The 11,604-nt window shown below is 40.0% G+C and overlaps 1 pseudogene; it reads right to left on the reverse strand.

Annotated features, from left to right (window-relative positions):
- Positions 1 to 7,369: 7,369 nt before the first annotated feature.
- Positions 7,370 to 8,209, reverse strand: LOC123934448 (annotated as a pseudogene).
- Between the last annotated feature and the right edge of the window lie 3,395 nt (positions 8,210 to 11,604).

Consider the following 11,604-nt stretch of genomic DNA (forward strand, 5'->3'; position numbering starts at 1 on the left):
TACATAGATCCTGGGCTAATGCCATGGAAAGAAAGCCTTTGCTACTTTCCCGTGATGTATATAATTGGGGGTTCCCATAGTGTCTAGCAGTATAAAAATGAAATGTGAAGGGACTGTATTTTTGTCTCTGTAATGAAACTTAAGAAGGAAGCTAAAGAGATATGTCTGCCCTTGCAATCAGTCTTGTGGGGCGAAAAGGTCATTCTGGATGCTTTCATTCCACGTCTATTAAGGAAGCAAAGATCATTCAGAGGTAACTGAATTCTGTGAATTGTTAGTCTTCGATATTGGGAATGTAGAACGGGGACTGGTATGTTTCAGTAAAATCCTGTAGGATCCCACTAACGTTCCAGTGTGATAACATTTAACCAGATAGTGTGGCTGAGCTTTCTGACCCAGTGGTTCTAAAACATCTGTAGGCATGATCCCTGATTATACTCATGGATGTGAAGTTTTTGAATTTTGTTTGACTCATGAGGAGCCCACATAGTTGTTCTAAAATGATCATTAATTATAGTGTCACTGAAGTCTGGAGATCCAATGGGTAATTTTGAGTCTATGGATAAATCCAATGGGCTCACCCTGTGATTTATTTTAAGGGGCAGTGGTTAAGAGCTTTGGCTCTGAATCTAGACCACTTATTTTCTTCACAGTCTGCCTCTACCACCTACTATCTGTGTGACCCTGGGCAAATTACTTGAATCCTCTGTGCCTCCGTTTCCTCATCTATAAAATATGGATGCTAATAATACCAAACCTATAGGACTGTTGCAAAGATTCAGTTATTTAGTTTATGAAAAGCCCATACAACATTGCCAGCACATAGTGAACCCTCAGTAACTGTTAACTATTAGTATTTCCAGAGAGGGGTGCCTGGGTGGCTCAGCCGCTTAAGCATCTGACTCTTGGTTTCAAGTCAGGTCATGATCTCATGGTCCAGGGCTCCAGTCCCATGCAGGGTTCCACGCTCAGTGGGGAGTCTGCCTGAGGATTCTCTCCCTCTTCCTCTGCCTCTGCCCCTGCTAAAATAAATAAAAGAATCTTTAAAAAGTATTTTCAGAAAGATGCAAGGACTTATGGATCTCTTAATTTAAAAAAATTACTGTAGAAATTTTATTTATGTGCATGGACTTTGTTGGAGACCAGTTGCTTTGGGTTTGAACTCTGACTGCACCAGAATCAGACTGTCTGGGTTTAAACCCTCGCTATGTGTCTTTCCGTAAGTTTCTTTAAGCTCTCTGCACATCTGGAATTCAAAAAGTATCTACCTCATGGGATTGTTGTGTAGGTGAAAGGAGGCAGGGCTTCTAAGAACACCTGTCACATCATCAGCACTCAGTAAATAACACTGCCTTATTTATGTGTCTTGGCTTCCTCATTTACAAAACGGGGAGAATAATACCTATCTTCATGGTTGTTGTGAACCTACAATGAGATGATGTCCATGTGAAAATGTCTACCATACTAAAAAGAAGACAGATGAGAGTGAGTGTTGGCAAGGACACAGAGAAACAGAACCCCTCATATATTGCTAGTGGGTGGGTAAAAGTCTACAGCATCTTTGGAAAACAGTTCGGTAGTTCCTCAAAAAGTTCAACATGGAGTTATCCTGTAACCCAAGAATTCCAGTTTTAGGCATATAGCTAGGAGTATCGAAAACTTATGTCCACACAAAAAAGTATACACAAAGTTCACAGAGGCATTATTTGTAATAGCCCCCAAGTGGAAACCACCGCAATGTCCATCCATGGAGAACTGAATGAGCAGAAGCAGTAAAGCCAATAAAATGGAATATTATTCAGCCATAAAGAAGGAACAGGGTAGTGACATGTGCTACAACACACATCACCCTTGAAAATACACTAAGTCAAAGAAGCCAGTGACGAATGACTGCATACTGTGTTTATACTTATACAAAATGTCCACGATGGGTACAGGATTTCTTTATTTCTTTGGGAAGAGGAGAACAAAAATGTTCTAGAATTAGAGATGGTTATGATTGTTCCAAACTTGTGAATGTAGTTGAAAAACACTGAATGGTACACTTTAGATGAGTGAATTTTGTGGTATGTGAATTATGTCTCAGTAAAGTGGTTATTTTTTAAAAAAAGTTCTGCCATATAGTAGCCCTAATTTAACACAAGTAATTTGCAGCCACCAACACTCTGCTCTTACCTTAGGAAACTAGAACAGGGTCCTGAACGAATGGTGCCCATGACAGAAGGCACACTCAGGGAAAAAAGTATAGATCTAGAGCATGGGAGGCTTGCCAAGGTGTGGGTTAATTTGGAGGTCCCAGAGAAGGGGTAATGTGTGGCTATTCGACAGAAAGGAAAAAGGTAGAAAACAGAGGCAAATCTGAGGGCATGTAAGTCTGATTTTGAGAGGCAGAAGAAGGCAGTAGTCCATGGAGGACACGTTTATCCAGAGGACTCTAATTGTTCCTTAAGGTCTGGGTCAATGCCTTTAGGTCAGCACTAACTGCTCCAAGTGGGATCACTTTAAAGGATTAGAAGTGGGGAGTGGAAGATGGCGGGGAAGTAGGAGGAGGCACCATTTCAACCTGTACCCTAAAGTGAGCTGATTACCTACCAAAGAACTCCGACCACCCATGAAATCAGCCTGAGATCAGAATTATACACGTCTGGATCTCTACTGGAGCAGAAGACGCCAGTGGCAGGTAAAGCAGACTGGGAGCGTCGGACTGATATCGGAAGATAAACAAAAGGGGGGAGGGAGCCACCAGAGGTGACCGATTGGAAAGTAACACCCCAACACAAGAGTGCTCTGTGTCTGGGGACCAGCATTAACTTGGAGTCTGGTTGAAAGCACTCAAAAAACAAACAGCAAAGGATCGTGGGGGGTAATAGTGGGAACCTGGGCGGTTAGGGTCAGGGACCTAAGTCTCCGGACCCAGGACAGCCTCCCCTGGCACGGAGCCAGAGAGAGTGCGGCAGAGAAATCAGGTCTCCATCCCTGAGCCGCCAGTGCACCTGAATGCCAGCGCGCCCGAGAACGAGTGGGGTCTGGCTCCCGTGAGGGGCTGGGAGCCTGGCCAGACGGCAATCCTGAAACGCGCGTGTCCCACACCCTCCCTTGGGATAGGTGCTCATAGGCGCTAGCTTGGAGCTCTGGCAGCCAGAAAAACCAGACATTCCCAGCCCGGGACAGCAGGAAAATCTCAGTGTGCGATCTCTGCTCGGAACCTCTCTGGCGGTCTGGAGCTGCCTAGACAGCCGCCGCTGCCCTGGTTTTGGGTACAACGAGGAGCTCCTGCATCCCCAGGGACAGTGACTCAGAACCGACTCTGCCAGCAGCTTTTGCAAAACAGTCTGAGGCTTCTCTCTGAGAGGGAGGTTGGGGTGCTGTTTGCTCTCCTCTAAACCTCCAAAAACCATCAAAAGCTGTCAAGGCGAAAGAAAGCAGATGAAAGAACATAAAAACCCCCAGAGAACAAAAGGCTGAAAAAAACAGTTTCCTGGAAAAAAAAAGAGCTCACCCCCTTGAGGGGAGCGGGAGGACCTAACTCAGGGAACATCATTGTCTGAAAACCCACGTGGCAGGCCCCTCCCCCAGAAAACAAACCAGGAAGGAAGAAAAAAAAAAAGACTACAAGAGAACAACCACCACTACTTCATAAATACAACTTTTATTTTTAACTCTTTACCAATATTCTTGTTCTTTTTTTTTTATATACATACAGATAATTTTTTAACCTATTTACCATCACACTGAGATGTCCAGTACATCAAATTCTTTAATAACCTTCTAACCTGAACTTTTTGATACATACACCCGTGTTTTTCTTTTGTTTTTCTATTTTTTTAATTCTTTTTAAATTTTAACTTAGTTTAGTCTAGTTTATTCTTTTTTAATTTTTATTTTCTACTATACATATAGAGTTAAACTTCAAGGTAGTCCCCTTTCCCCAATCAATGCTACCCCTATAGGCAAACCAGTTTCTAATCCCCCTGTAAATTAGGAAAGTTGAGTCCCTTAACAAAAACATCAAGATACCTTCAGGAAGAATCAAAATAACCTTCCTCACCCACACTGAGAATCTATAACCACTCTCCCAATTTTTCCTTCTGTCAGTGTTTCTGTGAATTTGTGTTTGTCCTGATAATATATAAATCTTATACTTGGGGTTCTTTCTGATGAGGTTCTTCCCTTTTTTTTTGCTTATATATACATATTTTTTTCTCTTGTCATATACTTTTATCACTCTTTTTGTCTGTCTGTTTTTGTTTGTATACGCCACAAATCTTACCTTGTGGCCCATTTGGGCTGAGCCTTCTCTTTTATCTTCCCTTTTTTTCCTATCTCTCTCTCTCTTTTTTTTTTCCTTTTTTCTTTCCCCCTTTTTTTTCTTTCTTCTTCTCTATTTCTTTTTCTTTTCTTTTTTCTCTCATTTGGGTGGGGAATCCTGATTGCACAGAAGCGTTCCAGGGTGCACCTTGACTGCACCACAATCGATAAGTCCAGCTGCATCTGTTTAGTCATCTCTTACCAAAATGACTAGGAGGAGGAATACCCAACAGAAGAAAAATACAGAGAATGGGCCTTCTGCAACAGAGCTAATGGCTATCGACATAGACAATATGTCAGAAAAGGAATTCAGACTAACAATTATCCAGGCAATAGCTAGGTTGGAGAAAGCCATGGATGACCAAACAGAATTGATTAGGGCAGAACTGAAAGCCACCAGGGATGATGTTCACAATGTTAGGGCAGAACTGAAAGCCACCAGGGATGATGTTCAAAATGCTCTCAATGAGTTCCAATCCAATCTAAATTCTCTAAAAGCTAGGGTAACTGAGACAGAAGATAGAATTAGTGATCTGGAGGACAAACAGATAGAGAGAAAGGATGAGGAGGAAGCCTGGAACAAACAGCTCAGAAGCCACGAAAACAGAATCAGGGAAATAAACGATGCCATGAAACGTTCCAACGTCAGAATTATTGGAATCCCTGAAGGGGAAGAAAAAGAAAGAAGTCTAGAAGATATAGTGGAAGAAGTTGTCTATGAAAATTTTCCCAATCTCACGAATGGAAACAACGTTCATGTACTAGAGGCAGAAAGATTTCCTCCCAAGATTTTAGATTCTCGAAAGTCTTCACGGCATCTTATAGTTAGAATGGGGAATTATGTTTCAAGAGAGACCCTCTTAAAAGCAGCTAGGACAAAGAAGCTTCTTACATACAGAGGAAAGCCCATTAGAATAACGTCAGACCTTTCCACAGAGACCTGGAAAGCCAGGAAGGGCTGGCAAAATATATTCAGAGTACTAAATGAGAAGAACATGCAACCAAGAATACTCTATCCAGCAAGACTGACATTTAAAATGGATGGAGAGATAAAGAGTTTCCAAGACCGGCAAGGCTTAAAAGACTATGCAACCACCAAGCCGACACTGCAGGAAATATTAAGGGGGCCCTATAAAAGAGAAAAAATCCTAAGAATATCATTGAACAGAAATATAGAAACAATCTACAGACAGAAAGACTTCAAAGGCAACACGATGTCAATAAAAACCTATCTCTCAATAATCACTCTCAATGTGAATGGCCTAAATGCGCCCATAAAACGACACAGGGTTGCAGATTGGATAAAACGACAGGACCCATCCATATGTTGTCTACAAGAGACCCATTTTGAACCTAAGGATACACCCAGACTGAAAGTGAAGGGATGGAGAAGCATCTTTCATGCCAATGGGCCTCAAAAGAAGGCCGGGGTAGCGATTCTCATATCAGATAAATTAGATTTTAAACTAAAGACTGTAGTCAGAGATACAGAAGGACACTACATAATTCTTAAAGGGACTATCCGCCAAGACGATCTAACAATTGTGAATATCTATGCCCCCAATATGGGAGCACCCAATTACATAAGAAAACTATTAATCAAGATAAAGAGTCATATTGATATGAATACAATAATAGTAGGAGATCTTTTTTTTTTGAGTTTGACAAATTTATTGGTATTTTAGTAAAGACATTCATCTCAGTCGTTTCTCTCCCATCTTGACCTTGGGTTAATATTTCACTTGAGTCAAGAAAAGAATAAGTAGGAGAGGGATGTTATTTTAACATAAGCAGTAAAATGGACAAAAGTGGAAAGTTTGCCTACATTAAAGCAAGTTAAATTCATGTATCTTGATATAATTAAATCATGTAAGAACTAATAGTTCTATATACATTTCCATTGTTTTACTTGGGGCTTACTCTAAACTTAAATGCAAATGAACAAAATGTTAGGAATATATATATACAGGCTGCTTCTCTGGAGTTATTACCTATTAAAAGAGCTGAGCAAGTAGTTACCACCAATAAAATAGTCTGAAGCTGCCTCCAAATTAAGCACTGCAGGAGTATCCAAAGAAATCATTATACTGTTTCTTTTATCTGTGACTAAGCTTTTAAAGATGTGTTTAACTGTCACATTAAAAAATAATTTATACAAAAATTTAAAAAAACCCTACAATACATAGATCTAACAACATATATGTGGTCAAAGAATCCATAAGATATGTTTAAAGATGCATTTTCTTTCTTTTTATCTTCGGTACCTAAAATGTGCTTTTGAGAGGCCACTGGTTAATATGTATAGACTTCAAATAAACCATTATTACTGTACTAAAGTAAGAATTCTTGCATTAAGTTCAAATCAAATTTGCTTTCACAAGTTAGTAACTTAAATTAAGCTTAAACGAAGTCATAGAAAGTGCATCTTTCTCATTTTCATCTTCATACAATGTTGTTTTTTGGTGTTTCTACCTTTTAAGAATAAAAACTGCCAAATATTTAAGTGTTATGTACATTTAAATTTTTGGTGGTGGTTTGTATTTTAAAAGAAACAGCTTCCTTACGATTTGCCTCAAGATCTGGTGGAAATGCTTACAGGAACTAGCTAATAACAAAAACCAAGAGAAGCACATTCAAAATACTGATTTACTTTGGTAGCAAATGGTCTTTGAAGACTGATGAAGGCAGACAAGACCCATTAAAGTGAAGTGGGCTATTTCCAATACTCAACAATTTACATAAAATTTAAAAAAATTTTTTTTGAAGAGCTAAGCATCTGTACCAACTGATAGCAATGCAATATCTAGTTTACAATGACTTGAAACAAAACAAATGCCCATTAGGGAAAAACAAAAGCCTTTATCTAACCTACTTTTTTCAGTCATACGCCAGTAACATTTTCTTCCCAATACAATACTCCCTCTCTATAAGGCTGTTCCTGGGAGCCAGACACTTTGGGTTAATAAGGGAGTTAAGAGTAATTGCTTGCAGGTTAATAGACGATAACTTTTTGCGTTCCTCTTAATGTGCTAATAGTTGTGTCTAAAAAAATATGCAATTCTTAGAAAGGTACCATTTCTGACTTTTTATTATCTGTAACCTTTGGAAACTAATCACATGAAACTACAAAATTAGCAAATGTCTTGAAATCTGTATATAAAACATAAATTACCTCTAATTTCAAACTCTCATTTATTAGTGTACCACTCAATCTTAAAAAAAAAAAGAAAAAAAAAGGCGGCTCCAAAGATAGTCTTATACCATTCTTTAAAAAAGGAAACTGTTCCTTTTAACTTTACACCCACCCCACACCCCAATTTCAACACATCATTTAATTGTCTTGGTCATGGACATTTCCAAGATGAGATTTTATATTTCGCTCCCAGAGCTTCTGGTTATCAGAAAAACCATGCTTTCCTTTATTGAAGGAGTTTGGTCCTGCTGATGTTGGTGTATCCCTTCCAATATTCTTCATCCTCATCTTTGCTTCTGGAGGCATTTCCTCTGGCTCACTATCTTCATCTTCATTAAAAGCTGCTGCTACTGAAAGGGTTTTTGGAGCAAGCATTGGAACAGTTTCTTTAGGCTTACTTGATCCAAGTTTGATGGATATGGCTGAAGCTTTCTTTGTCATCTGACTACCTATGGCAAATCCAAACTTGGAGATCTTTGTAGGTTTTGTTGGGAGGTCTGCAGCTTCTTCTTCAGCTGATCGCTTCTCAGCGCTGCGACTGGAACTTTCCCCTCCATTACTGGAAGAAACAGTCTTAGTTTTCACAGGTTTTTCTGCTTCTTCTTCAGGTCATCCGGCGGCTCCAGCTCGCTGCGGTTTCTCAGGCTTCTCCTCTCCCGCCTTCCCATCCGCCATTTTCCCCGCCGCGGCCTCCCCTGCAGCCACGCCCAATAGTAGGAGATCTTAATACGCCTCTCTCAGAAATAGACAGATCATCGAAGCAGAAAATTAATAAAGAAATAAGAGCATTGAATGAAACATTGGACCAGATGGACCTCATAGACATATACAGAACATTCCACCCTAAAACAACAGAATACTCATTCTTCTCAAGTGCACATGGAACCTTCTCCAGAATAGACCACATACTGGGTCATAAAGCAGGACTCAACCGATACCAAAAGACTGACATTATTCCCTGCATATTCTCCGATCACAATGCTTTGAAACTGGAGCTCAATCACAAGGAAAAGTCCAGAAGGAACTCAAACACCTGGAAGCTAAAGACCACCTTGCTTAAGAATGCTTGGATCAACCAGGAGATCAAAGATGAACTTAAACAATTCATGGAAACCAATGAGAATGAAGACACCTCGGTCCAAAACCTATGGGATACAGCAAAGGCGGTTCTAAGGGGGAAATACATAGCCATCCAAGCCTCCCTCAAAAACATTGAAAAATCCAGAATACACCAGCTGTCTCTACACCTTAAAGAACTGGAGAATCAACAACAAATCAAACCAACTCCACATGCAAGAAGGGAAATAATCAAGATTAGAGCAGAGATCAATGAGGTAGAAACAAGAGATACAGTAGAACGTATCAATGAAACTAGAAGCTGGTTTTTTGAAAGAATCAATAAGATCGATAAACCATTGGCCACACTAATCCAAAAGAAAAGAGAGAAAGCCCAAATTAATAAAATTATGAATGAAAAGGGAGAGATCACAACGAACACCAAGGAAATAGAAACAATCATCAGAAATTATTACCAACAGTTATATGCCAATAAGCTAAGCAACCTAGATGAAATGGATGCATTCCTGGAAAACTACAAACTCCCAAAATTGAACCAGGAAGAAATTGGCAACCTGAATAGACCGATATCTAGTAATGAGATTGAAGCAGTGATCAAAAACCTCCCAAAAAACAAGAGCCCAGGACCTGACGGATTCCCTGGGGAATTCTACCAAACTTTCAAAGAAGAAATAACACCAATTCTCCTGAAGCTGTTCCAAAAAATTGAAGCAGAAGGAAAACTTCCAGACTCTTTTTATGAAGCCAGCATTACCCTGATCCCCAAACCAGGCAAAGACCCTACCAAAAAGGAGAATTTCAGACCAATATCACTGATGAATATGGATGCAAAGGTTCTCAACAAGATCCTAGCAAACAGGATCCAGCAGCACATGAAAAAGATTATCCACCATGACCAGGTGGGATTCATCCCTGGGTTGCAAGGTTGGTTCAACATTCGCAAATCAATCAGTGTGATAGAACACATCAATAAGACAAGAGAGAAGAACCACATGGTCCTCTCAATTGATGCAGAAAAAGCATTTGACAAAATCCAGCACCCGTTCCTGATGAAAACGCTTCAAAGTATAGGGATAGAGGGAACATTCCTGAACTTCATAAAATCTATCTATGAAAGACCCACAGCAAATATCATCCTCAATGGGAAAAAGCTTGCAGCCTTCCCATTGAGATCAGGAACACGACAAGGATGCCCACTCTCACCACTCTTGTTCAACATAGTATTAGAAGTTCTAGCAACGGCAATCAGACAACAAAGAGAAAGAAAAGGTATCCAAATTGGCAAGGAAGAAGTCAAACTCTCTCTCTTCGCCGATGACATGATTCTTTATATGGAAAACCCCGAAGACTCACCCCCAAACTACTAGAACTCATACAGCAATTCAGTAACGTGGCAGGATACAAAGTCAATGTACAGAAATCAGTGGCTTTCTTATACACTAACAATGAAAATACAGAAAGGGAAATTAGAGAATCGATTCCATTTACTATAGCACCAAGAACCATAAGATACCTGGGCATAAACCTAACCAAAGAAGTAAAGGACCTGGACTCGAGGAACTACAGAACACTCATGAAAGAAATTGAAGAAGACACAAAAAGATGGAAGACTCTTCCATGCTCTTGGATTGGAAGAATAAACATTGTTAAAATGTCTATACTGCCTAGAGCAATCTATACTTTTAATGCCATTCCGATCAAAATTCCACCGATATTTTTCAAAGAGCTGGAGCAAATAATCCTAAAATTTGTATGGAGCCAGAAGAGACCCCGAATTGCTAAGGAAATGTTGAAAAACAAAAACAAAACTGGCGGCATCACGTTACCCGATTTCAAGCTTTACTACAAAGCTGTGATCACCAAGACAGCGTGGTACTGGCATAAAAACAGACACATAGACCAGTGGAACAGAGTGGAGAGCCCAGATATGGACCCTCAACTCTATGGTCAAATAATCTTCGACAAAACAGGAAAAAGTATTCAATGGAAAAAAGACAGTCTCTTCAATAAATGGTGCTCGGAAAACTGGACAGCGATATGTAGAAGAATGAAACTCGACCATTCTCTTACACCGTACGCAAAGATAAACTCGAAATGGATAAAAGACCTCAACGTGAGACAGGAATCTATCAGAATCCTAGAGGAGAACATAGGCAGTAACCTCTTCGATATCAGCCACAGCAACTTCTTTCAAGATATGTCTCCAAAGGCCAAGGAAACAATAGCAAAAATGAACTTTTGGGACTTCATCAAGATCAAAAGCTTCTGCACAGCAAAGGAAACAGTCAACAAAACAAAGAGGCAACCCACGGAATGGGAGAAGATATTTGCAAATGACAGTACAGACAAAAGGTTGATATCCAGGATCTATAAAGAACTTCTCAAACTCAACACACACAAAACAGAGAATCATATCAAAAAATGGGCAGAAGATATGAACAGACACTTCTCCAGTGAAGACATACAAATGGCTATCAGACACATGAAAAAATGCTCATCATCACTAGCCGTCAGGGAGATTCAAATTAAAACCACATTGAGATATCATCTTACACCAGTTAGAATGGTCAAAATTAGCAAGACAGGAAACAACGTGTGTTGGAGAGGATGCAGAGAAAGGGGAACCCTCTTACACTGTTGGTGGGAATGCAAGTTGGTGCAGCCCAGTTTGGAGAACAGTGTGGAGATTCCTCAAGAAATTAAAAAGAGAGGTTCCCTATGACCCTGCAATTGCACTATTGGGTATTTACCCCAAAGATACAGATGTAGTGAAAAGAAGGGCCATCTGTACCCCAATGATTATAGCAGCAATGGCCACGGTCGCCAACCTGTGGAAAGAACCAAGATGCCCTTCAACGGATGAATGGATAAGGAAGATGTGGTCCATATACACAATGGAGTATTATGCCTCCATGAGAAAGGATGAATACCCACCTTTTGTAGCAACATGGACCAGACTGGAAGAGATTATGCTGAGTGAAATAAGTCAAGCAGAGAGAGTCAAGTATCATATGGTTTCACTTATT

This window comes from Meles meles, chromosome X (genome assembly GCF_922984935.1).
Source record: "Meles meles chromosome X, mMelMel3.1 paternal haplotype, whole genome shotgun sequence".
Lineage (NCBI taxonomy): Eukaryota > Metazoa > Chordata > Mammalia > Carnivora > Mustelidae > Meles > Meles meles.